This window comes from Cibotium barometz, chromosome 55 (genome assembly GCF_041138505.1).
Source record: "Cibotium barometz isolate CiBa-2024 chromosome 55, ASM4113850v1, whole genome shotgun sequence".
Taxonomy (NCBI): Eukaryota; Viridiplantae; Streptophyta; class Polypodiopsida; order Cyatheales; family Cibotiaceae; genus Cibotium; species Cibotium barometz.
Window position 1 is genome coordinate 24,063,049 of NC_141100.1, and position 21,960 is coordinate 24,085,008.

A 21,960-nucleotide genomic window follows, 5' to 3' on the forward strand; every position below is an offset into this window, starting at 1 on the left:
TCGGAGAAAGGCCCTATTGGCTGGATCTTTTGTTGATGATTCTCTCTCTCATTTTGAGATTTTGTATTCACGAATATTATTGTTACTTTGGATTTGCAAACGATTATGGTTAATTGAAAATCTCTTCGTTTTCCAAAGAATGGTGTGATTTTTCTGTAAGTTTTGAGAAAATTTGTGCTAGATCGTGGAACAGAATATGGGTACGTTTCAGGAATCTGACTTCTTGATGACAAATATGACAAATCTACCAACTCATGTAATTAGCTTTCCAAGTTGCATCTTCAATGATAAATATTACAAAGTCTCACTAGGGAACAGGTCTCAAAGAATACAATCTTTATTAAAAAATTTAACATAGTTTATGCCAGTTTGTTGTGAAGTTAAACCAAACAATTCTTTTTTCCAATCTTTGCCATTCACATTCAATTGCTCATGTGTCTCTAGGGTTTTCTTCAAGTCTTAAACTAATCAATTATATTTTCTAATCATTGCCACTAACACTCAATTGCTTCCAAATCTATACAGGTTTTTTCAATCCTTAAAACCATGGGTTTTCTTTCAACAAATGCAATAATCGACACACACACTCCATATGACACATGTTTACACATTAAATAGCTTATTTTTCTTTTCAAACAAATCCACAACTCTCATAAGTTTGTTAGAATTGATTCTTAGATCCTATAGAAGTGTTGAACAGGCTTTGCCAATGTATGTTATTTCCTCTTGCATAGTCAACACAATCCCAACAAAGGACCACTTATATGTTAATTACCTACACCCCCTCTCCAGTAAGGAAAGGTCGTGAACATCAGCGCCAAACTCACTTGTTAAAATTGGACACTTGAACATTTCAATTGCACAGTTACAAATTTTTCACACATGTTATCCAATGTGAACTTATTGGACGACTTGCCCTGACAGTCTTCACAACTCAATGTTGTGTCCCCTTTTGTCTAGAAGATGCAATGTCATGACACACAAGGCGACATTGAGCTTGATGGATACACATCCCCATTGTCGGCAATGGTTAAATCAAAGCAAGGATGATTTATCATGTTATGCAAGTTCTCATCTATGCATGTAATAGTTCATTGTCTCTACATGTCCTGAATAAAAAGACACGTGTACTAAAGCACAAGAAGACATGCAATACATGTGTAAGGGAGGCATAATGAGGCAAATCTATACATGTGTAAGGGAGGCATAATGAGTGATGAATGGAGCAATATAATAAGAGGATGATAGATAGGTAAACGGGCATTAGGCAGGGCCAGATAGGCAACCTTTTTCGACACCCACCAATGCATTTGGATGGAGCCTAGCCATTATATAATCCTTGAAAGACTACATTTTGTTTTGTGAAATAAATTCAAGCTTTGTATCAATGTACAATGTTAATTGACCACTTCCAAAATGTAAATTGAATGAAGGTTTTTCTTTTTCTTTTTCTTTTACATAGCATACGTAGTTCTCTCTTTATCTATAAGATACATAACAATGTTTTTTTTAAAAAGCCCCCATTACGCCTTTTTATTTTTCTTCTAAACATGTGAGAGTTAAGAAAAGTCAGTATGAGCCTATAAGCTATTTTAAATACGAACGCATCTACATTATTTGACAAGAACATTGTCACTGTTGCTACAATTCATAAGGACATGGTCAAAATCGATATGGTTACTATTCATAAGGACATAGTCAAAGTGGATATGGTTACTGAGCACATGGTGCCTTTAGAAGAGACGTAGATGGACCGCTATTATAGTTCTTTTGAACGGACCATTCAACCTTTGAGGATCGAGTGATTCTAAAGGGCACGCCATGTTTTTTTTTGATGGCACTATAGATGTACAACCTTTCACGCAAGTGAGTGGATTATTTAAGAGTGGACACCATATCTCCAAAGGTGGCACTGTGGATATTGCATAACCTTTTGAGGAGACGGTGCCTAAACAGGTGAGAATCCTTTTATGTGGATGTATAACCTTTGAGGACCCACTCATTCTAAAGGGCACACCATGTTTGTTTATTTTATCAATAAGCCACGCTTTAAGTAATATCTCGAAGCATAGTAAATGAGGTAGTGATTCGCAGGTGCGGGTCAAAGGTTTGCCTTAGACAATATATATATGGCCTCGGTCATCCAACTGAGGTCACCTCAGTTGATTTCAACGCTGAAGCAAATTGCTTTACAAACAACACGAAGCGTGGTGAACGTGCGCAGGTTGACGGGCATGTTGTGACACCACCCTCGTGTGGCTCTATAAATATGCCGAACGGAGCACCCGCATCAAACGCTGCAATTAAGATTCAACCCTCGTCTTCATAACTACTAGTTCCCCCAAGTCTAGTAAACTACTGATTGCCAAAGTCGCTCTCTCTCAGGGCCCTATCATCTCCCAAGTTTCGTTCTTTAACTAGTAATTGCGCCGGTCCCTTACCTTTAACTCTCTTTCTGTCCCCCTCTCTTACACCTGCGAAGCAAAATCACCTGCAAAATGGCTCCCAGCTCCTTGCGCCAATTACTCCTCCTTCAATCAGAGTCAGGCCACGACGTTACCACGACACGTTCTCGACGGCCCAAGATTGCTCACAAATGGAGAGAAATCCAAGGAGCCCGTGACTGGCAAGGCTTGCTCGACCCGGTTATGGACGACGCCTTGAGAGAGGAGATCATACGGTATGGAGAGCTCACGCAGGTGTGCTACGACAGCTTCGATTCCGATCCCGAGTCCACACACTACGGCCGGTGCAAGTTCAGGCGGGCCAAGCTTTTCCAGGAGCTGGACATGGCGGACTGCGGCTACCAAGTCACCAAGTACCTGTACGCGACGTCAGAGTTCTCCTTCCCAGGGGTGATGTTCTTCCCCGACGGATCAGAGGAAAGGCAGTGCAACTGGATGGGCTACGTCGCTGTCTGCACCTCAGCCGAGGAAGTTGCCAGGCTGGGACGGCGAGACATTGTGGTGTGCTGGCGGGGGACGGTCACTTCCACGGAGTGGGCGGAGGACTTCCGCGACGTGCTGGTGGCCGTGGCGCCACGGCTGCGGGACGACAACGCCCACAAGGATGACATAGCTGCAGCCGGCGCCCGCCGCACTCATCTGCATGAGCACCATGGCCACCACACCGCTGAGTGGCTTCATCGCCATGCCCTGCAAGAGGAAGTGGAGGAAGAAAAAATAGACTTGGACATTCACACCGGCGTGAAAGCGGAGCGCGGCTTCCTCAGCCTCTACACCTCCACCCTGGAGGGTTCCCGTTTGAACCGCTTTAGCGCCAGAGAGCAGCTAAGGCGAGAGATCCGAAGGCTGCTAGATCTCTACAAGGATGATGCGGTGGAGCTCAGTATCACGGTGACTGGCCACAGCCTCGGGGGAGCACTCGCCACCGTCAGCGCCTACGACCTGGCCCTTTCGGGCGAAAACCTCTATTGCATGCGCGCACAGCACAGTAGCCAAACCGCTCCCAACACTGGCGTATCTGCTACACAAGCCGAAGACGTTGGCGAGAATATGGTGGCTGCGCCTATCACTGCCTTTACCTTTGGCTGCCCTCGCGTCGGGAACCGCGCCTTCAAGGACCACTTTCAGGCGCTGGGTATCAAGATGCTGCGCGTGGTTAATGACAACGATATCGTGCCCAAAGTTCCTGGCATCCTCGGCAACGAAAACATACCACGCCTAGTTAGGCCGATTCTCGACGCCATGCGGTGGACCTATTTCCACGTCGGCACAGAACTCCTACTGGATAACAACCGCTCGCCCTTTCTCAAGCCTACCAGGAACCTGCACTTCCTTCACAATCTCGAGGTCTACCTGCACATGGTAGACGGCTACCCAGGGGCTGGCAAAGAAGCAGGTTTCGTCCCCCATGGCAGGGACCTGGCACTCATCAACAAGCACACCTCGGTCCTCGTTGACGGCTATGGCATTCCTTCCTTCTGGTGGCAGGATAAGAACAAGGGCCTGCGCAAGAACGCTAAGGGCCTGTGGGCAGTGCCTGAGAGCCCCAACGAGGACACTGCCCAGAGCCCCAAGGAGGAGGAAGGCAACCCGCCTAGGTACGCCGCTGCTTAATGCCTTTGCGTGCACACAACTAGTAGCCCACACAAATTCTAGTAACCCAAGCTTGACTGTCATTTCCTTGTAGTTAGGTTATATCTCATATTACTTTGACACAGTGCAGCATTTTACTCAAAACACAGTTCTGAGGATTTTGTTGTATTGTATAACTTTTAATCTAATATTACCATTTAGAAGCAACATGTAAAAGTTCAAGTTCTTTCATCCACCATGGGCATTCTTGAATTCGTGATTACAACACTAAAAAGCTTCTAAAGTTGGGTTTTTCTTGTTTTTGACATATTTTCACTTTGAGACAAATATATACCCTACAGGGAGAAATTATACCTTGGTTTCTTTCTCCATATTACTCTCTTCTTCTCCTTTTTTTGGACAAGAACAAATATATATTATGTCCTGTCTGAATAAAAGTTATACAAAAGGTTTGGTTAACCCCTTTCCAAAGAAAGAGAGGAACAAAATAGAATCCTTAAAGTAAGAGAGGATAGAAATACAAAAAAAAAAAATCTCAATAGAATTGTGTGAGTATGCAAGTGTTTCATATGTGTTCCATCTTTGTAATGATACTTGAATCTTTAAAAGGCTCCATCATTATGTGTCATACCTTGCTTAGGGCAAGGGGGTGTCTTTGGGTAGACTCATGTGGTCAAGCTCTTCTATCAAGCCTGATGGGAGGGTTTTAGGTGTTGTTACATTGTGTTCTTTTGTAGTACGTGGTGTTGCAATTTAGAGCCCAAATCAACAAGCATGAATCAATAAGCGTGCTTGTAATTCCAAGCACAAGTACTAATTTTATTATGTTCTTTGAAGGCATATTTGATTTTAAGAGGAAGGTGTTTTTCGAGATCGTACTTGATGGGTGTGAATCTTGCTCACATTTAAAAATCATATTTCATAATGTATTTATATTGTTTTTTATTTTCCTCACTTTATTTGAATAGATTCCTGAATTATTTAAAGATTTGCAAAATAATATATTGTAAGCCAAGTGTACGGAGGAAGTGCAAGACGCTTTTGGGGGTGGAAGAGGTAAAGGGATGGGTATAGGAAAGTAGACATCAAAGAGAGGGGCTCATAAAAGAGCCCTATGAACTAGTGTTTACTCTATTGAGAGATGGAGGTGAGGGAATGGAGCAAGGAGAAAATTCATATGTGGGACTATAAAACTTCAAGGTGATATCATGAGGAACAATGTGGTTATGAGGGAGAGGGTACCATTCATGTGAAGAGACATAAACACTAACTTGACAAGGTAGTGGGGATGAATTGCAAAATTATAAGGGTGGGATGTGATATCTATATGTAGGATCCTACATACTTATGATTGTCCAAGGATACTATTATGGCAGAGAGGGTGTCATTCATGTGAAGTGACATAAACATTGGATTCCCAAGGTAGTGGGGATGAATTGCAAAATAAAAAGGCTAGGATATGATTTCTAGATGTAGGATACTACACTCTTATGATTGTCCAAGGATGCCCTTATCTAGGATCCTACACTCTTGTGATTGTCTACGGATACCCTTGTGTAGGTTGATTCAAAGGTTAGGGGGTTAAGTCCAGATGTCACCTCACTGAAAATAATACTTCAATCAAAAGTATATGTATGAGAGAAGGGCACTTTTGTAGTGTCATTGCATAAGAAAATAAAGAATCTTTGGTGGTGGGGGTAGAAGATGTAAATGAAAAAGAGTTTCAGAGGGAGGTGGAAATGACTGAAGAATTACATTTCCTTTCAAATAATATATTTTATGTAATGGAAGGAAATGATCGCACAATAGCGTGATTATCGATGTGAAGCTCTTGAAGAGTTCAGGAATAAGCAAATCAGAGTTATGAGAACTATATAATTCATTTGAGAAAGATAATTGAAATGTCTTATTTAATAGCTTGTCTCAAAGCGCGGATTTCCCCAGTTGTAGTCACTCCCAACAGGGTGGAAAATTGTGTGTGTGTGTGGACTTTCGCCTTTCAGGATGAGATTTTGGATCAAGTTACAGGTCATGAGTTGTATTCAGTGTGTGATGGATACTCTAGATACTTTCAAATCCGGATTTGTGAAGAAGATCAAAGGAAAACCTCATTTATCACCCCTTGGGGAGTGTATGCCTATAGGGTGATGCCGTTTGGCTTAACTAATGCACCAGCAACGTTTCAATGCTTCATGAGTCAGGTATTTGCACCTTACTTGGGAAAGTTTATAAGGGTCTTTTTGGACGATTTTTACATTTATTCAAGCCGCATGGATCACTGGGAAAAGTTGAGGTTGGCCTTGCAAAGTATTGATGATGCAAAAGAGTGTCTTAATCCTAGAAAATGCCGCTTGGTAGAAGGAAGGTGGTTCTCTTGGGACATGTTATCTCGAAAGAAGGCATAGAGATGAATCTGAAGAAGGTGCAGGCAATTGTGGCCCTCCCACCACCTAGCAATGTAAGGGAGGTAAGGAGGATTTTGGGTAAAACAAAGTATTACCAACACTTTGTTGACATGTTCTCTGAGAAGATGTATCCTATAAATATGTTGACAAAGAAGAATGTTTCTTTCCAATGGGGGCCCGATCAAATTCAATCTTTTTGTTTGCTCAAGGAATGCATGAGTCAAAGTCCAATTGTGCAGTCTCCTAGGTGGGGGGACGATTTTTTTATGAACCCAAGTGTCTCATCACATTCAGTGGGTGCTATACTCTTGCAAAAGGGAGAGCAAGGGCGTATGCAACCAGTGTATTATGCAAGCCGACAACTAACTGATGTGCGAGGAGAGGTATGGTGAAATGGAGAAAGGTGGTTTGTCTCTTGTTTTTGCAGTAAAGAAGTTCAGGTCATACTTGTTACCTCACCCTTTTTTCTTCCTCATGTCTCAACCTTCTTTACAATTCTTGGTCTGCAAACCTAATCTTGCGCAGGAGGGAAGTTTGCAAAGTGGATTTGTGAGCTTCAAGAATTCTCTTTCACTTTTATTATAGAAAACACCACTAGGGCCTCTCTTGCAGAGGAACAGTAACAAAGGAAGAAGTATATGAAGATTTGGAGACACCACCACAGCTGCTTTCACTATGCATTTTGATGGAGCCTTTAGCCCTTCCAGGCAATGTGGGGTTGGGGGGATAGTTTTATTTGATCCAGAAAGAAAAGAGGTATGGGCCAAGGGTAGGGAATTTTCAAAGAGTATATCAAATAATGTGGCTAAGTAATGCATTAATTTGGGGATTAGAAGATTGCATAAAAGATGGAATTAAAGAGGTAGAGGTTAAAGGGGACTCGCAATTGGTCATCCGACAAATGAAAGGAGAATATAAGTCAAGGAATCCTAATCTCCCAGAATTGTATAAAAGGGCAATGGAGTTAAAAGAAGCTTTTGAGTTTTGTAAATTTGTGCATGTTAACAGGAAGGATAATCAAAAGACTGATGAATTGGCTACTAAAACTTTGGCTTCTTTCAAAGTAGTTATTCTTACATTAATGGATACAGGTTGGCTTGAGCTCCAAGATGTTCAACACTATTTAGATACAGGATACTTCCCTCTTGGATTGAATCCTCAACACAAGCAAAGGTTTACAAGGAAAGGTCATCCTTACACAATTCTAGGGGATGTTCTTTACAAGCAAGGAAAGGATAAGATTCTTAGGAGGGTAGTGAGCCTGGAAGAATCTAAAAGGATTATGGAATTATGTCATGAATGTTTAGGTCACTTTACCTCAGCCAGTACAACTTGGAGGATCCTTAACACATGTTATTATTGGCCTCAACTCAGCAAGGATGTCTATGAGTGGTGCAGAAGCTATGAAGTACGCCAGACATATGGGCACAAGCAATTGGTTCCCAGACCCTTAAACCCTATCCCAGCATATGGTCCATTTGAAAGATGGGGATTAGATTTTGTGGGCCCACTTCCTCATTCCTCACATGGGAAGTATTACATATTGGTTGCCGTAGATTATGCAACAAGGTGGGCAAAAGCAAAGGCCATGGTCAATAATAAAGCAGTGGCTAAGGCATCCTTTCTCAGGGAATACATATGTGCCCGATTTGGGTGCCCATTAGAAATCCTTACGGACGGGGGGAGGTCTTTCAGGAATGACTTGATTGAAGGTTTGGTTCATAAATTAAAAATAAAGCATGCTATGTCAACTCCCTATTATCCCCAATGTAATGGTTTAGTAGAAAAACTAATAGACTGCTTTGTGGATATTTGTCTAAGCTAGTGGATACTCTGAAGAGAAAGTGGGATGTGCATTTGCTAGAGGTCCTATGGGCCTATAGGACAACTCACAAACTCTCTCTTGGTTTCACACCTTTGCATGCTTGAATAATGAAGAAGAAACACATGCCCAATGCCTAGTATAACTGGAGACCTTGGATGAGAGGCGACTTCAGGCACTTCAAAATTTGGAGGTTGCACAACAATGGTGCAAGGCAAGGCATGACACTCTCACAAAGAAGAAGAAGAAGTTAGAACTCAAGCAAGAAAGCTTAGTCATGAGGTATGATGGCCGTGTGGAGAAACAGCTAGATAAGAAACTTCTTCAACGCTAGGAAGGCCCCTTCAAAAGCAAAAGCTCAAAAATAACACCTATCTTCTAGAGGATGCAAGTGGTGAGGAGGTTCTCGGACGTGCCAATAAGTACCAGCTAAAGATATTTTACCCTCGAGCACCATGGCCAGTAGACCCCCAAGACAAGCATGGAGGATCTGCTGGGAGGGGGAGGGGAAAGATGTAACATGAAAAATTGATATCTTTCATTTTCATTTTTGTACATATTTTGATGGTTTCTCAATGGTAATAAGGTGGAAGCTTGTCTAACAAGATTGCGATGCCCTCTTCTAGTGATTGACGGATGAACCTTACCAACATATGAACCTTACCAACATTCCCCGTATGTTTCCGTTCACATAATCCTGAGTCGGAAGATTTTCTTCCAACAAAGAATTGCCCTCTCTGTTTGGAGCTGCAAGACTGGCAAAAATTCTTGCTTCTCCTAAGCCTTTCATCTTTTCTTCCATGAATTATGATCTCACATTTGATGTGTTTATCTTTATCTTAACCTAGGGAGAGAAATAGAGGTGAGGCGGCTGTGAGGTTTCATATAAGTGTGTTTTGATTCTAAGAAGTGACCGAAGTCAAAACCCCAACTTTGTGTCACAGTACCTTTTTCAGCTAAAAGTTATTGTATACCCAAAATGGGAACCTTACCTTTCCTAGGGAGCATGTCCATGTTTTACCTCTTCTACTTCAGGGCTACAAGTTTCTTATGGTACTCTAATATGGTTACTATTATTAGCTTGTCCTTTTTTCGTATTTGATATAGATCCTTATAAATATTTGTCAATCACCTTGTAAAGAGCTTGGAAAATGAAGCCCCTTGCTTAGGTGCTCAGATAACACAGTTACTTTGATATAACCCCTGAGCCTATAGCACTAGCTTTGGCGGCACACATATATGATTTCCATCATTAGTAGTAGAGTTGGAAGAAATGGCTTCATCCTTTTGTTGGAGTTGGACCCTTGAGCTTTTGTATGGGTTGTGGGCAACTAGAGTAACATGTTCCCTTCGTAGTATTCCTATTCTTTCTTTGATTCACTGAAGCTACTAACGACTTTGTAACAAGTTGGAAAAACTAACAAACCCCGCAATGGTAATTTCATCTTTGTTTTGTAAAGATCATGTTTAACTCTTGTTTTGTTTAGTTATTTCATGCTTAATTTTTTCCCAATTTGTCAATTTTTTCTTGAATTGTGTTTGATTTTATATCAATTTGTTCATTTTGTTATGTTTTCCTATTTAATTTTATGACAAAAAACAAAAACTCCATTCAATTTGCGCTTTCGAGCACCAAGGAGCTTCAATTTTGCAAATGTATAGTGCACATCGTTCTCTTGATGATGATGCTAAATTATGCTCATTAATCAAGGTTATTTGCGTGCAATTGTGAATTCAAATGGTGTATTGGGATCCTAATGGGTGTGGGAACGATCATCAGGAATCTTAGGAAGTGGAGCATAGAAAAAAGGGTTAATTTCTCTTGAAAAAGTCTTCAAAAACTACTCTTTGGAATGAGATGTGGGATGTAGGTTTCACGCTCCATGGTTGGGCTCTTGTTCGCTTGCCACTTAGGCCAACACAATGACCACAATACCTCTGTTATGTTCTTTTTGGTTGTGCACTATCACCCCACAAATGAATGTCGTTTCTATATCCAACAGAGCCTGGATCACATGTAGTGTGGAAAAGGCATTCTTCTTCCGCCTTCCATTCATCTTAGAGCCGGTTGAAAATTGAAATAATCTTGCTCAATTTGAGAGCGAAGGAAGAAAAAGCTAGCTAAAAAATATAATATTGTAAAATTCCTAAAATTGGCTAGTCCAAGCGCCAGCTATTCTGTGAGTGCTGCCAGGCTCCACAATCAAGCCTACCTTGTTGCGCCTGTCACTCACGAGTGACTCCTCCCGAATGCTACATAGAGCCCTACCTCATTGTTGTGCTACCCTCCTTGTTGTTGTGCTACCATTCTACACAGGTACCCGCCTTACTGCTAGGCTTGATAATTTATCCCATGCACGTGCTTCTTTAAATGTTGTTGTGCAACTCAATTGATTTTATTTGTATATTATTTTTCTTCACTAGTAACCCAAATTTAAAATAATCTTCTCTTGAAGAGTTTCTGAAGGTTTCAAATTTCAACCCTTACATTGGCCAAGTTTTCTATGCTCACGTAAAACATTTTTATGAACCAATTTGAAGGGTAAAATTGCATAAAAAATACATTACAACAAAGGCCATTAAAAACAAAATCGTTGGAGCATTGTCTTTGCACCCCAACAAGGATGTTGTCCCTCAATCCTGCTCGGCAAAATCGCACTGGGAAGCCACAAGGGGCTTTTGCCCCTTGACCCCATGTCGTGCAACAACGGACACACCATGTACAGAATCACTAAGCAGGCATTAGTGCAAACATGACTATCTATGTAGCCGCACATCGTCCATGCTAAAGCATTTACACTATAAATGTGTATATGTTAAAAAAGGAGAAAAAGAAAATGGGTAAAAAGTTACAAGAAAATTGCATAAAGCTTTATGCTTTATGCTTTATGCATGAGCCATTTACATTAAGCTTATGCATGAAGCTTTATGCATAAGGCTTTTACATTAAGTCTTATGCATAAGCCGTTTACATTAATAGCTTAATGCATAAGCCATATGCATTAACCTTTATGCATAAGACTTTTACATTAAGTCCTACACATAAGAACATAATGCATAAGGCTTAATTCAGAAGCTTAATGTAAATGGATTAATGTATATGCCTTATGCATAAAGGTTTAAGCCATTTACATTAAGCTTATAATACATAAGCCATATACATTAAGCTTATAATACATAAGCCATATACATTAAGCTTTATGCATAAGGCTTTTACATTAATTCTTATGCATAAGAACATAATGCATAATGCTTAATACATATGGCTTATGCATAAGCTTAAGGTAAATGGCTTATGTATAAAGCTAAAACCTTTATGGATAAGGCATATGCATTAAGCCATTTACATTAAGCTTATGCATAAGCCATGTGCATTAAGCCTTATGCATTAGATTCTTATGCATAAGGCTTAAAATGTAAAAGCATTATGCATAAAGCTTAATACATATGGCCTATTCATTAAGCGTAATACATATGGATTGTACATTAAGCTTATACACTATAAGGGATTGGCTCTCTACATCAAAAAATTGACGCTAGGAAGGTGTAGCAAGTGACGCTAGAGGTGACGCCCCTGACACGATGTAAAACGTCACTTTTAGTTACTTTTTATGATGCATAACTTCACTCCACGTCCAAAATTAAATAATAGCTCGCTTGAAGACATGACGCTAAAAGTGAGGCTATCTGTCACAAAAGTGAGGCTAAAAATGAAGCTATGTGTCAAAACAGTGAGGCTATGCATCATAAAAGTGAGGTTATGCATCACAAAAGTGAGGCTATGCATCACATAAGAAAAATGACACAAGGTTTTTTAAGAGAGGGAAGTGCAGTTTTTATGGTTTAATACCCATCACTCGGGTATTGGTTTTGATCATATGGCTAGGAAGCTCTTTATATACTCTTTCCACTCATGTAACTAATTTCTTAATCCTTTACTTCATTGATGATCAGAATTTCTCCCAAAGTTGCTAACTTTTAGGTGAATTTTGATAGTTTTATAGTCTTGTAGTAAAATGCTCATAACTTTTCGCTCGGTTTCTCATTTTTTAAAGTTTTTATATATGTGCGAAGCTCTCTTCAAGCTCTACATACCTATGCAATCTTATTTCATACACTTTATATGGATTTAAAACTGTAATTCTCTGTGTATCTCTATTTTTATAGACTTTTGGCCATTATTTCTTGTTAATAATGATTAATTCCTCTTAATCTCTTATTAAAAGAAAATCCCATGTATCTTATCCTCTTGTAAGTGATTGCTATATTCTTTTACTTTAAGATGTTCCGTCCGAATCGTCCAATTCGAACGGATGAACCTTACCAACATTCCCCGTATGTTTCCGTCCACATCATCCTGAGTCAGAAGATTTTCTTCCGAAAACAAAGAATTACCCTCTTGTTTGGAGCTGCAAGACTGGCAAAAATTCTTGCTTCTCCTGAGCCTTTCATCTTTCCTTCCATAAATGATGATCTCACCTTTGATGTGTTTATCTTTATCTTAACCTAGGGAGAGAAAGGGAGGTGAGGAGCATGTGAGGTTTCATACAAGTGTGTTTTGATTCTAAGAAGTGACCGAAGTCAAAACCCCAACTTTGTGTCACAGTACCTTTTTCAGTTACAAGTTCTTGTATACCCAAAATGGGAACCTTACCTTTCCTAGGGAGCATGTCCATGTTTTACCTCTTCTACTTTAGGGCTACAAGTTTCTTATGGTACTCTAATATGGCGACTATTATTAGTTTGTCCTTTTTTTTGTATGTGATATAGATCCTTATAAATATTTGTCAATCACCTTGCAAAGAGCTTGGAAAATGAAGCCCCTTGCTTAGGTATTGAGATGACACAGTTACTTTGATATAACCCTTGAGCCTGTAGCACTGGCTTTGGCACACATATATGATTTCCATCATTAGTAGTAGAGTTGGAAGAAATGGCTTCATCCTTTTGTTGGAGTTGGACCATTGAGCTTTTGTATGGGTTGTAGGCAACTAGAGTAACATGTTCCCTTCGTAGTATTCCTATTCTTTCTTTGATTCATTGAAGCTACTAACGACTTTGTAAACAAGTTGGAAAAACTAACAAACCCCACAATGGCAATTTCATCTTTGTTTTGTCAAGATCATGTTTAACTCTTGTTTTGTTTAGTTATTTCATGCTTAATTTTATCCCAATTTGTCAATTTTTTCTTGAATTGTGTTTGATTTTACATCAATTTGTTCATTTTGTTACGTTTTTCTATTTAATTTTATAACAAAAAATAAAAACTCCATTCAATTTGTGCTTTGGAGCACCAAGGAGCTTCAATTTTGCAAATGTATACTGCACATCGTCCTCTTGATAATGCTAAATTATACTCATTAATCAAGGTTATTTGCGTGGTGCAATTGTGAATTCAATTGGTGTATTGGGAACCTAATGGGCGTGGGAATGATCATCTGGAATCTTAGGAAATGGAGCATTGAAAAAAGGGTTAATTTCTCTAGAAAAAGTCTTCAAAAACTACTCTTTGGAATGAGATGTGGGATGTAGGTTGGGATGTAGGTTTCACACTCCATGGTTGCCGCTCGCCACCTAGGCCAACAATGACCACGATACCTATGTTATGTCCTTTTTTGTTGTGCACTATCACCCCACAAATGAACGTCGTTTCTATATCCAACAGAGCCATCACATGTAGTCTTCTAACGACTTCCATTTATCTTAGAGCCGGTTAAATCCTGCTCAATTTGAGGGCGAAGGAAGAAAAAGCTAGCTAAAAATTATAATATTGTAAAATTCCTAAAATTGGCTAGCCCAAGCGCGCCAACTGTTTTGTGAGTGCTGCCAGGCTCCACAATCAGGCCTACCTTGTTGTTGCGCCTGTCTCACGAGTGACTCCCGAATGCTACGTAGGGCCCTACCTCATTGTTGTACTACCCTCCTTGTTGTTGTGCTACCATTCTACACAAGTACCCGCCTTGCTGCTGCTAGGCTTGATAATTTATCCCATGCACGTGCTTCTTCGAATGTTGTTGTGCGATTCAATTGATTTTATTTGTATATTATTTCTCTTCTCTTGAAGAGTTTTTGTTGAAGGTTTCAAATTTCAACCCCGTCCATCACCGGGTCGAGCAAGCCTTGCCAGTCACTGGCTCCTTGGATCTCTCTCCACTTGTGAGCAATCTTGGGCCGTCGAGAACGTGTCGTGATAACGTCGTGGCCTGACTCTGATTGAAGAAGGAGCTGGGAGCCATTTGCAGGTGATTTTGCTTTGCAGTCGGTAGTCGGCTATGAGAGTGGAATGGCTGTGGGAGAGAGAACGAGTTAAAGGTGGGATGATAGGGCCCTTGGAGGGACCGGGCCAATTACTAGTTATAGAACTAAACTTGGGATATGATAGGGCCCTGGGAGCGACTTTGGCTGTAGCATGGCTGTAGTATGGCTGTAAGAGAGTGGAATGGCTGCAAGAGAGGGGGAGAGAGAGAAAGAGAGGGAGCGCGAGTTAAAGGTGGGATGGACCGGCGCAATCAGTGGGTCGATCCTCCAAGGTTATGCATCCACATAAAAGGATTGTCACCTTTTATGTGGATAGTCTCCACTTGATATCTTTAAAAGGTTGTGCAATGTCCTTTCGTTTTGGGTGTATATTGAGAACCTTTTCGTTTTGATTGTATTAATTAAGTGGTCACTTAGGTGGCCACTTCATTATTATTTTTTTGTCTAAGGCTCACTGTGTTACGCCTGCTTGATTTCTTTCGCTGGGTTGATTTCGCTCGCTGGGTCACCCCCATCACCTTCCCCTCCCCTACTGGCTGATGATTTACGACTACAATTCGCGTTGTGTAGTTGAGGAGGACACCTTGTCCCATTTTGTATGAGGGAAGCCAACGACCCACAACAACTCGATCACCACCACCCGCCATCTCACCCTAATCTTCATTAATCCTTTGTAATTACCTCTTAGTTCTTCACGAACTAATCCAATGTCTATCCAAGGTAGTGCATAGTATTTTTTGTCCAAAGTTGAAGCACACCCTCATCTTACCTCACTTAAAAAATCAGTAGAGAAAGCTTCGTTAAAGCCCTTATCTTTTCCACGTGTCCCCTTTCCATGTAAGGCCCAAGCGTGAGCTTCCCGCACGTATCAGGATTGCCTTCTGTCACTTGTCTATGCTCGTATGCACGCATGGCAAATGCATCACCTTTTCAATGTCACAACTTATATATGATATAACTTCCACTACCATTGGAGGTTTTGACCTTCATTCCTCCACTACTATCTAATTAGTTTATGGAAAAAAAATGTTTTGGGTGTATGTTGCCACCTATGGAGATATGGTGTTCACTTTGGAATATTTCAAGCACACCACTTGCTCGTCAAAGGTTGTGTATCCATAGGATTGCCATTTTTTGCAACATTGTCCATTTGAATGGTTCGTTCATCAGAAGAACTATAATTATGGTCCATCTACATCTCTTTTAAAGGCTCCATGTGCTCAGTAACCATATCTACTTGGACCATGTCCTCCTTATGAATAGTAACCATATCGATTTTGACCATGTCCTTATGAATTGTACCAACAGTGACTATGTGCTTGTCAAATAATACATATATCTGTTGGTACTTGAAATAGGTTATTGGCTCATATAGATTTTATTTAAATCACATGTTTATAAAAAAACAAAAAACACAATGACGGCTTTTAAAAAAAATATTGTTATGGATCTTACATATAAAAAGATAACTACATATGTTATGTAAAAGAAACAGAAGAAAAAAAAACTTCATTCAATTTACATTTTGGAAGTAGTCAATTAACATTGTAAATTGATACAAACCTTGAATTTATTTCACAAAACAAAATATAATCTTTGAAGGATTATATCTATATAACTTTGCCTACACCAATGTTATTTATGTTATTTTTTGTTTTCAATAGGCTATAACATGTCAAACTCATTCATTGAAAAATCATCAAATTGAATATCATTAACCTTGCTTATAAGCTTTCTAGGACCATGATGTGTTGAGTTTTCTCATAAACATTTGAAACCTCATTTTTCAGATCATTTGTTTAAATGCATTGTAGGATTAGAGGTTGTTGATGTTTATCAATTTGTTATAAAAATATCCCACACATCCTAAAACATTTTTGGATTAACATTATCTCTATCTAGTAGCTCCTAAACGAAAATGACAACACATTGTGCATATTCGTCATCTTAATCTCATTATAGCTCCAAAAATGTGTCATTGTTACATGACATACCTGCCCCAAACTCCCTTTTCTTCCCCCCAATGATTGGAAAATAGAATTGTTTGGTTTAACTGCACAACAAGCCAGGCGTAAACTATGCTAAATTTTTGAATTAAGATTGTATTCTTTGAGAGGTGTTCCTAGTGGATTTGTAATAGTTATCATTGAAGATGCAACTTGGAAAGCTGATTATGCGAGTTGGTAGCTTTGACATATTTATCATCAAGAATACATATTCCTAAAAGGGGATGTAAATGTAATGATGATTCCTAAAAGGGGGTGACAATGTAATGATACCAACAATGGAAGCATCACAATGTATGGAATACAAAGCATCATAGGATGACACAATAGTAACAACGAGGTAGCCATATCTACCAACTCAAGGATGAGGTACCTTACTTCATTACACTTGTAGCATCGATTATAGGGTCGATGGAGGCATTGCTGTCCTCTATGCTACCCATGTTCCCTTATATGGTCCCTATCCATGCACCCTTATATGTGTGTTTTCCATCTACATCATTGTATCCATGTATCCACCCAAAATTGTATGGTTTTGATGCTAAGCTCAAAAAACTTCAAGTGCACATTTCCAGTAAACTCCACATGAACATGGTCATGCTTTCAAATTAAACATTTTATTTTTAATAAAAGAGAACATACACACACACTCATATCTCTCTCTATAGTCTCTCTACATGTGTGTGTGCAATGAGAGTTAGAGAATATGTGTGTGTGTGTGTGTGTGTGTGTGTGTGTGTGTGTAGATTTAAAGAGAGAGAGAGAGAGAGAATATATGTATATATATGTGTGTGTGCAGGTGCAAAGAGAGAGAGAGAGTACATACACACACACACACACACACACACATATACATACATACATGCATACCTATATATACATACACACACACACACACACACACACATATAGATATATATACATATATGTGTGTTCACGTGCAAAGAGAGAGAGAGACTAGAGAGAATATATATATATATGTATTCTCTCTAGTCTCTATCTCTCTTTCCACGTGCACACACACACATGTAGAGAGAAAGAGAGAGACACTAGAGAGAGTATATATATATATATTCTCTCTCTAGTCTCTCTCTCTCTTTGCACATGCACACACACACACATGTAGAGAGAAAGAGAGAGAAACTAGAGAGAGAGAGAGAAGAGGGGGGAGTGGAATTCAAAATATGTGTCCTAAATTAATATTCCCTCAACCTTAGAGAATAAAAGTTGAAAATCATGTGATAATCCAATCGTTTGGAGTAGAAGGTAAGACGAGTTAATTAAATTTATGGAATAAGTATAGCAAATGAGAATCCAATTTATTACTCTATATTACCAATATGAAACCAATTGAAAGAAAAATGACCATAAAAAATATGTTGTCATTTTCAAGGAAACATTTAGGAAAAACTCTCAAACAACAAACAATTCTACACAATGCATTTGCATGAAAGATCCTTAAAAATGAGATTTCAAATGTTTGTGAAAATACTCAACACATGAGTTAAATCATATTCTCGTTAGAAAATCTTTAAAGAATGAGTTTCATATATCATAGCCTATTGAAAACAACAAAAAAGTATTATTTATAAGATGTGTAAGCAGCATGAAAGTCATATAGATATAATTCTGTCAGAGTTGGTGCAGCGGAATACACACACACGTAGAGAGAAAAGTTGATGCAGAGGGAGAGAGAGCGAGAGAGAGGTTGGCGAACAACTTGAACTTGATTTAGCAATGAATAGTTGATTACAATGGTGTGCATGGGTATGTTTATATATCCACATATGAAGGTTGGCCGACTCACAATGTTACGACTTAATTCCACATGAGATACTATATTTTAACACCCTCTCTGTAGCTCATAGTGGGCATAGATGAAGAAACCAAGTTGATGCAGATGCAACCATGGACACCCTAGCGTGGCCTTTGCTAGGTACACCTCGGATCATGCACCAATCAACCTGTCTCCACAAGAAAATGCCATCCTGAGCTTCAGCTGCCACATAGAATAATGAACTGCAGATGACTCCACGTCCATGATCCCCCATTCGTTGAACTGAGAACACATCACGTCCAAAAATCCTCTGAACCTTGAACTGTCGACACATGACGCCCAAAATTCTCTGACAATGAACTAGGAACTCATCCCATCCATAGTGTGCTACCAATGAACTACGAACTCATCACGTCCATAGATTTGTCAAGCTGTTCCATGCCAGATGCATGTGCCTTGAACTCTGACACACGGGTCCAAATCACCAAATAACGGGAGCACAGACTGCCCCTCTCTGCCACTCACATGCCTCTCTCTGGCTGAAGCACGTGATAGCATCCATCCACCAAGCTAGAATGCTGGAGCATGTGCCAGTGTAGTCCTCGCCACACCGGCAGACGCCGTAGCATCCTTAGTAGAATCACTGTCACTGTCATCCTCGTCAGCTTTGCCTTTGCCTTTGTCATTCGTCGAGCCTTGAGTTTTAGCTTTGGATTTGCAATCCCGAGCCAAATGCCCTCGCTTTCCGCACTTATAACAACGGCTCCTAGACTTCTTATTGGATTCCGATGCAGCATGTGTCGATTCTACATCCTTCGGAACTCGAATCTTGCCTTGGGAGATGAGCACTGCTTCCTCCTCAATGAGAAAAGAGCTGAGATCATCAAATTCCAGCTTTTCCTTCGTGACTTGTAAGCGTAATGCCCTCGAGACCATCTCATACTCCTCAGGCAACTTCGTAAGAACCAAGGCAGCTAACTGGGTACTAGTTAATGCACTATTCATAGCCGATAACTGATCATGGATAACCTTTGCCTTCATTAGAAATGACTGCATAGAGGTCCCGGCTTCAAACTTGATGGAAAACAATTGGCCGAGAAGGGTTACTGCTCGCATTGTTGAGTCTCGATCAAACATTCCTGCAAGCTTTGACCACATTTCCTTGGCAGTCTTTAAAGTCTGAATGGCAGGGGAAATTTCCTTGGTGAGAGATTCTGCAATCGCTGACATCGCCTTCGCATTGTGAGCATCCCAATCCACAAGAGATTTGAGAAACTCCTCCTCCTGAAGACGTGTAAACCGATTGCTATCCCTTCGGGGACGTTCCTCCGAGCCATCAACAATGTCCCATAAGACTTTTCCGCTAAACCATAGCCTCATGATCAAGTTCCAATGCGCATAATTGTCGCCATTCAGTTTGTCGTCCTTGCTCGAACACGGGAGTCCCATCTCGAAAACTCCGTCCACCTCTTCTCAGTCGACCCGGTCTGCTCGCCTTGTGCGTTTCCTCAAGCCTTGGGCTATGTACTTTGCTAACTTGTTCAGCAGCGCCTCTCTGTCGACAGCAGCACCACTTCAGCCCTGTTAGCTCTGCGCCACCACTACAGCTGGTACTATCACGAAACAGGCCCAAGTCCAGTCTGAATTTTTGTCTATTGCTTGGTTGTGCTACCTCGCCTGTTTCTGACATGTGCACAGCCTGCAATGCCTGTATCAGCCCTGTGCATCACCTGTGCACCTGTGCCATCAAATGTCGCCTTCTGCCCAGTCAGCAAACAGCCGCCTGCCGCCGATTTTGCCTACAGTAGTACTGACAGCACTTCTGACCTCTGTGCCGCCTCTGCCAAGAGAGCCGTCACCTGTAGCACCTTAAGTCACGACGTCGGCAGCGAACCGCACTCTCTATGCGCTTGTTCAAGGACCCTAGAGCCTCTGCTCTGATACCATGTCAGAGTTGGTGCAGCGGAATACACACACACGTAGAGAGAAAAGTTGACGCAGAGGGAGAGAGAGCGAGAGAGAGGTTGGAGAACAACTTGAACTTGATTTAGCAATGAATAGTTGATTACAATGGTGTGCATGGGTATGTTTATATATCCACATATGAAGGTTGGCCGACTCACAATGTTACGACTTAATTCCACATGAGATACTATATTTTAACAAATTCTTGTAATATTCCATTTTGCTTTGTGTAATAAACATAGGCTTTACACCCATTTACAATGTTTTTCAACCCCTTCCAAAATGTAAATTACATATCATGCATAGTACTCTTTAGCTATAAGATTCATAGCAACATTAATTAAGCATACCTCCATTAATTAAAAAATGCCCCTATTATGCTTTTGTAGTTTTCAAACATGGAAAAGTGAAGGAAAATCGGGATGAGCATAACCTATTTGAAGCACTTCCTTGCATCCAACACATGCTTAAATATAAGGGGATTGCAGAACTCATGATGTGGCATGCTACTTATCGCTCGACCGATGGCATCATGTGGATCGTAGAGCTGATTCACTAGCATGGCAACATGTGGAGCATCAATGGCGAGAATTTAAAGATGAGTCTTGTCACTTACATCTTGGCTTGGGCATGGATGGCATTGACCCATTTGGCTTCAAGTCCACATCATGGTTTACTTGGTCTATTGTATTGGTGAATTACAACCTCCCTCCATGGGTGGCAATCAAGAAAGGTCATATCATGCTTGCTCTCCTTGTACTAGGCAAGTATGAGGTGGTAAGCATGGATGTGTACCTCGAGACTTTGATTGAGGAGCTTGAGATACTATGGTGAGGTATCAAAGTATATGACATTTTAAGGCCAATAAATAGGGGTGAGGCAGAGGTGAAAGGAGTTTTGCTTTGGACAATGCACAACTATCCCGGGTTCTTAGAGTGCTCAGGTACCTACTTGAACCTTATATGCACAAGAGTTTAGCCTTTAAACTTTAAGTTCATATCTCTATCTCAATCATCTCAATTTTAAAATAGTTTTGGCAACCTCTGAACATCATGCATGTCCGATTTGCGGACCATCACTTGTTTCGCAAAGACCCTCTACACTTAAGAAGGTGGTGTACGATGAGGAGGCCGTGTTGGACCAAGCCTTTTTTTTGTGAAAGCAATATGCATACTCTCGGGGCTCCTCTTCACATCATTAAGTCAACCGGCTCATCAAGTTCTCATCCTTTTCTCATCTTGTCTCCTCTATACATAGTGGAGGAGCCACTACTTTAATATTTAAAAATGCATCCTTGAGGGAAATTTTTAGTGTAAATAGTTACCTCCTCTTGTAGGGTTTGGAAAATGGTTAAGGTTTTTATGCTCCACAAGCCTTCAACATATAATGAAGCATTTCATAATGGATAATCTCATATTTTTGAACCATAATAGAGAGTTGTCTCATAATGGATAATCTCATAAGTCCAAGAGGAGGCAACAATTTAATTTTAAAAATCCCTTAAGGAGGTTATGCCGGTGTTGCCTCCTTTTGGGAGTTTTTTTTGGAAACATACGATGACTAGTAAACCCTAACAATCCAAGATGAGAAAACAATTTAACTTTTTAAAAGCCCTCAAGGAGACCACCGCCGGCACGGCCTCCTTGAGGGATTTGGACTGACGAGTGTG

At 40.4% G+C, this 21,960-nt stretch overlaps 1 pseudogene; it reads left to right on the forward strand.

Moving 5' to 3' along the window:
• Window positions 1-2,498: 2,498 nt before the first annotated feature.
• Window positions 2,499-4,079, forward strand: LOC147607536 (phospholipase A1-Igamma1, chloroplastic pseudogene; annotated as a pseudogene).
• Window positions 4,080-21,960: the final 17,881 nt, after the last annotated feature.